Source organism: Vulpes lagopus, chromosome 2, assembly GCF_018345385.1.
Source record: "Vulpes lagopus strain Blue_001 chromosome 2, ASM1834538v1, whole genome shotgun sequence".
Classification (NCBI taxonomy): domain Eukaryota; kingdom Metazoa; phylum Chordata; class Mammalia; order Carnivora; family Canidae; genus Vulpes; species Vulpes lagopus.
This window is the reverse complement of record NC_054825.1, coordinates 44307837-44314286: the sequence shown is the minus strand read 5'-3', so window position 1 is coordinate 44314286 and position 6450 is coordinate 44307837.

The following is a 6450-nucleotide window of genomic DNA, read 5'->3' as shown; positions in this document are numbered from 1 at the left end:
GGGGCCCCCGCCCCACCTAAACCATTTGCCCGAAACTCGATCTCCCTGGCCCTCAGAGTCACCTCTGCTGGAGAAGCCCGCTGGGGCTTTGATGGCTGAGTTTCCCCAGCTGTGGCCCCGGATGGGCTCAGGAACCCCCTACCTACCGTCATTTGTCACCATCCGTCACTCCCGGGGCCACTGCCTGATGAATTGCTCCAAGCCGGAGGGGAGCCACCAGCTAAGCTTTTAATAACCCGATCAGCCTCCCGCTGCTGCCCAGCTGGGCTGAGGGCCCTGACCATGGGAAGGGGGACTTTGTCACACTTTCGTGGGGCTTTGGAGCTTGGATTTCAGGAATGATCCATTCAAGGGGGAGAGCCTTCTCCTCAACTCCCCATAGCCCCGTCTCTCTCCAGAAGTAGGCCGGGGTTCTGGGGCCTGCTCTTCATCCCAAACACATTCCTGCAACCCCCAAGGCTGCGGGGACAGTGGGCCAGCCGATCCCCATCCAGTCCTCTCTGTTCACTGGAGGCGGGCTCAGGCTCACCGTGCTCTCCCCTCCTCCTCCAGAGCCCTGGAGGGGTAAACAGCACTGGTGGTACTGTGGCAGCCGGGGGAGGGGGGAAGGGGCAAAGATGGGACCAGAAACAAAGCCCTAAATCCCCAGGAGATGGACACCCAGGGAGGCACCTTCCTCCTCCTCCAAGGAGAAAGGGGGTACAGCCAACAAACACTATTTGCAGTGTTTTCAAAACCTACGGAGCAGCCTACGGAGTGCGGGCTTTAGGATGGGGGATTGCCGCCCCGAGGTGATGAGGACCCAGACAGAGGGCATAGCCCTGAGAAGAGATATTACGCTGAAAGGGGTAAACCCACAACTCAGAGAACTCCCCTTTGGCCCCTTTTCAGGAAATCTACCCTGAAAGACCCTTTGCATACAAATGCAGGGAAGATGCCCTGCCTCTTCCATGGCCCCTCCTCATGCAGAAGTTGGCAACAAGCCCAAGTCCACGGCTTGGCTTTGCTAAGTCTTGTAGAGTGAGGTCCTTCCTCAGGGACCAGATGCTCCGACCTCCAGGTCCCGGCGCCAAGTGTGCCAGCCATGAACGCCAGGCGCCGAGCAGCACACGAATCATGGCCCCGCTCTTTATGTGCACAGGTGCGTGCACGTACGTGTGTGTGCAAATACACCAGAAAATGAATCTAGGGATCCCTGGGTGGCGGAGCGGTTTGGCGCCTGCCTTTGGCCTAGGGCGCGATCCTGGAGACCCGGGATCGAATCCCACGTCGGGCTCCCGGTGCATGGAGCCTGCTTCTCCCTCTGCCTGTGTCTCTGCCTCTCTCTCTCTGTCTATGTGACTATCATAAATAAATAAAATTTTTTTAAAAAAATGAATCTAGTAGACGCACAGCAAATTGTTCGTAGTGGCCACACTCGGGACAGGGAGGAGTTTGGGGCAATGAAGGGGGATTTTCATCACTCGAAATGTGTATTTACAATCTATCTCAAGTAAACAATCTACGTCTCAAGTAAACAAAAGGTAAAGACTCTAAGGCTGTATGGAAGCCTGCTGCGTGAGAGCAGCTGCGCAGGCATCTCTGAGCTGTGTGAAACTGTGACCCCGGCCTCTCTGGAAGCTGACATACAGCCCCGAGACTAGGAACTGGCCAACGAGATGGAAAAGGAAGTGTTGACTGTAACTTCTGAAGAGAGGTGTTCTTTACAAGACAGATGTTTTCTTTCCTCCTTCCAGCTGGCTGAAATGCAGGTATGACGGCTGGATCTCAAGCAGCCGTCTTGGACTATGAGGTAAAGGTCATGAGTTAAGTAGGAGAGAGCAGTAAATTAGCTGCAAAGAAAGAGCCTGAGCCAAGGCCAGGCCTTAGGGCAGGAGCTCTCAGAGACCCCTGCTCTACCCATACTCACCGTCACATCTGGAGGAAATGGAGGCCCACAGAGGCCACATGATGTGCCAGGGCAGTGACTGAGCTAGGAGTTTTGCCAGAGATCCTCCCTCCTCCCACCCCCTACGCATGCACAGAGCTCACAGCTCTTTGCCCAGAAACCTCCCTTTTCAGGGCCTGGACTCCACTCCCTTCCATGGCTGGGGACTCTGCCTGGGACCCAGTCCCTGGAGTTGGGCTAAGGCCCCCGGAGATGGGTAAGTGGCCTGCCTGAGACACACCACACAGCACTCGGTCTGATGAGAACACAGCAGAAGCTCTGCACTCGGGTGTCTACTGCTGGGTCCATCAGTAACTCCCGTTTGGCTCCTTCCTCTCTTTCTGTGTCCTTGTCCTTCTGCTGCCCACCTGTCCCAGGCCCCGAGTCTCTCCTTCCATCCCCGTTACTGTCTCTCTAGCCCAACCTTGCCTCACCCAGTCTAGCCTGCCTCCCACCTTTCTGTCTCTCCTTCCTGTCCGGCTCTGCCCCACTCTACGTCGTCGATCTGTCTCTTCCCCCGCCCCCGCCCCGCCTCTCTCTCTCCACTGTCCTTCCATTTCTGTTCCTCTCTCCTGCTCTTTGTCTCCCCGTCTGAACCTGACTGTGAAGTTTGTCTCTCCACCTAAAGGTTTGAGGTGGCACCTTACCTTGGGCCTTCCGGTGTGCTCACCTGGTACTGCCCCTGCCAGCTCCCGCTCTCCCTCCCCAGTCACCTGCCTGTCCATCTTGGGTGCACAGGAGGACTGCTGCTGGTCTCCGAAACCCCAGAGTCTGCAGGGCGCCCACGCAGGCTGGATGCCGGCTCAGGACTTTGAGTCCTCGGAACCAGAAGAAGAGCTGAGTGGGAAGGCGAAGGGCAGTGCTGCGGATGCTGCCAGACGCTAGGGCCTTCTCCCTTCTGCTACTCGGGAACTTTCTCTCTTCTGAGCTGAGGCTGGCAGAGAGGGGCTGCCTGGTGAGGACAGGGGTCACGGGTACAGCCCCAGTCTCCTGCTCAGCTGAAGGCCAGGGAGCTGGCTGCAGGCATGACCTGAGCCTGGAGCAGGAGACCAGGAGGGGCAAGATCTGCAGCCTGACAGTGCCAGAGGCCAGGAGATGGAGGGCACAGTGTCGGGGTAGCCAGGCCCCAACCCTAAGGCCCACTATCAGGGGAGGGAAGAAACCAGACTTCTAATGTGGCCACAAAGAGGCCCTGTCCTGCTCTGGGCCTGTTTTCCAATCTGGGTGATGGAAAGAGGCTACTGCTATGCTTCGCTTGACCAGTGCTGAGTCTATGATCTTATCACCCTGTAGTCTTCTGGTGCTGTGGACTTGAAAGGAGTGGGGTGTGGGCCTGGGATGGTTCCCCTCGGGCCAGGGGGGTGGAAGGGGCAGGGGCAGGGGCAGGAGGAGAGAGGCTGCTGGGGGAGGCTGGGTGCTGAGACCACTCCACTGAATCCGGAGGCCTGAGGTCCAGGTCCTTCCCTTCACTCCCCTCTGTGATCTCTCTGAGGCTCTGCTTCCCCATCTGTAGAAGAGGATGGTAGAGCCAGAAACTCTCAGGCATCCCTGCTGGGAGGACTCAACTCTGAGCAGACACCAGGAGGGTTGCAGGGAGCAGGAGAAGCTGAAGATGGTTCCTTGGGGGTGAGGATGGGGGGCTGAGGGCCCACAGGTGTCAACAGAGGAGGCTGAAAGGTGCCCTTGTGGGCAGCGGGAAGGGGCCTCTGGGAGGGGCTGATCAGAGGCCAGGCTCTTCCAGACAAAGCCAGCAGCCTCTGAGCGGCCACTCTTCCAGGGAACAAAGGACACTGGAGGGCTTCACCACGGCCTCCTGCGCTGGGGCCCAGGAGGGAGGCCTGGACCTCGGCAACGCCACCCCCTCCTCACCCACACCCTGCCCCTTCCTGTCCTTCTGCGGGAGCCAGGCCTCTGCCTGCAGTTTAAATCTTTTGAAAACCACAGAAGGCTGAGTCAGGGAGGCAGATGGGCGTAGAGGGAATCCTGGGAAGGGAGGAGGGAGCTGGTCCTGATCTGCTACCCGGGCTCAGTTTTTCCATCTGTGAAATGGGGGTGCTAGCCAGCCCTGACCTCTGGAAATTCACTGAGGTTTCCAGACTTCCTCTGTGGAACAGAGGCCAGGCCCAGAGAAGTCTGAGAATTAGGAACCGCGACCTCCTGGGCTGCCCAGGCGGCTCAGTTGGTTAAGCATCCAACTCTCGATTTCGGCTCAGGTCATGATTTCGGGGCTTGTGGGATCGAACCCCGTGTGGAGCTCTGTGCTCAGAGGGAGTCTGCTTCTCTCCTTCTCCCCCTCCCTCTGCCCCTCTGCTTCCTCTCTCTATAATAAATAAATAAATCTTTTAAGAAAATCTTTATGAGGGCAGCCCGGGTGGCTCCGTGGTTTAGCGCCGCCTTCAGCCCAGGCCGTGATCCTGGAGACTTGGGATCGAGTCCCCCATCGGGCTCCCTGCATGGAGCCTGCTTCTCCCTCTGCCTGTGTCTCTGCACCTCTCTCTCTGTCTCTGTCTCTTATGAATAAAAAAAGAAAAGAAAAGAAAAGAAAAGAAAAGAAAAGAAAAGAAAAGAAAAGAAAATCTTTATGAAAAGAAGAAGAAAAAGAAGGAACCACTACCTCCTGCCCTGTCACTTACCTGGCCCTTACCTGGGCACCAGCCTGCACCAGGATGCATCTAAGTCCAAGTATGAGTCAAAAGCCCAAAATGGTCTTTGCTTCTCTCTACTGGAATCCAGTTGAAGTCAACAAAGAACCTTTTCTTTTTTTTTCTTTTTTAAGATTTTATTCATTTATTCCTGAGAGACATGCAAGGAGCCCCATGTGGGACTCGATCCCAGGACCCCAGTATCACAACCTGAGCCCAAAGCAGACACTCAACCGCTGAGCTACCCAGGTGCCCCAAAGTACCATTTCTTACTCTTTTGTATGCAATTAAAAGCTGGATTGGGTTTGTCCATCTACTCATTCATTCATTCATTCATTCGTTCATTCAATAATGCTTTAATGGTCCCCTCGGTACCTATCCTTTGCTCGGCTCTGGCCTGGACACACAGACATGACCCCTGAAGCTCTATTCCGTCCAGTATGGCAAGTCATCATTTGAGACAGAAGAGGAAGGCACAGAGTGGGGCACAGGAGGGAGTCACTGCCCCAGTTGCAGAGGAGGAGGCTTTGAGCCTCCAGCAGGATGCACAGGGTGACAACAGGTGTGGCTGGGCCTTTGGGGCAGAGGCAAGAGTACCAGCAAAGGCAGGGGAGGGGACACAGGGCAGGCTGGGCCAGGGACAGAATGCCCCAGAATGAAATAAGCTGGTCACAAAGGGACAAATACTGCGGGACTCCACTTAGACGAGGTGCCTAGAACAGTCACTCAGAGAGCCAGGAGAGTAGAAGAGTGGTTGCCAGGGGCTGGAGGGAGGAAGGAATGGGGAGTTGTTATTTAGTGGGTGTAGAGTTTCAGTTTTGTGAGAGGAGAAGGGCACTGGAGAGGGGTTGCGCCATAATGTGAACGTACCTAACACCGATGAGCTGCACACATAGAGGCAATTAAGATGGTACATTTTACGTTGTGTATATTTTGCCACAGTTTTATTTTTTTTTTTTTAAAGATTTTATTTATTTATTCATGAGAGACACACAGAGACACAGAGAGAGGCAGAGACACAGGCAGAGAGAGAAGCAGGCTCCACGCAGGGAGCCTGACATGGGACTGGATCCCGGGACTCCAGGATCAGGCCCTGGGCCGAAGGCAGACACTCAACCGCTGAGTCACCCAGGGATCCCCTTTACCACAGTTTTAAAAGATAACTGTACACACACACACACACACCAAAAGAATGAGCCTTCCCCAGAGGCTGAGCTGGGGCAGGGAGGCCCGTGGGGGAGGGCTGGAGCTCCCCGATGCTGAGAGCAGCATGGTCACCCCCACCCCTTCTATAGAAAGTGGAGGGAGGGAGGGAGGGAAAGGTGAGAGGAAGGCAGGAGGGGCCGAGGTTGCCTGGCTGGGGTAAGCCAACTAGAAGGAACAGCTGTGTGCAATGGAGCCTGCTCACTGGGACACGGGGCTGGGCGGCGCAAGGAGGTTCGACTCCCACCTTGTGACATCTCTAGGGCGGCACTTCAAACGTGTGAGGGAATGGGCGCCTGGGTTTGGCTCAGGCCATAATGCCAGGGTCCTGGGATTGAGCTCTGCATAGGGCTCCCCTGCTATGCAGCGAGTCTGCTTCTCCTCCGCCCCTCCCCAATGCCTCTTCCTCTCTCTCACTATCTCTCTCTCTATCTCTCTCACATAAATAAATAAGTAAAATCTTAAAAAACAAAACAAAAACCCAACCCAAGTGTGTAAGGGAAGAGAGCTGCTGAATCTCTAAGACCTTAGACCTTAGCGGGACAAACACAGCTTCTAGACCCAGGTTGGTTGGTCAGGCCCAGAGGTTTCCAGGGGCCTCTCTTCCCCAAATGGCCAGACTCTGGCCTTTCCCACCGTGACTTACAGAGTTTCAGACCTCCAGAGCTGGGGGAAGAC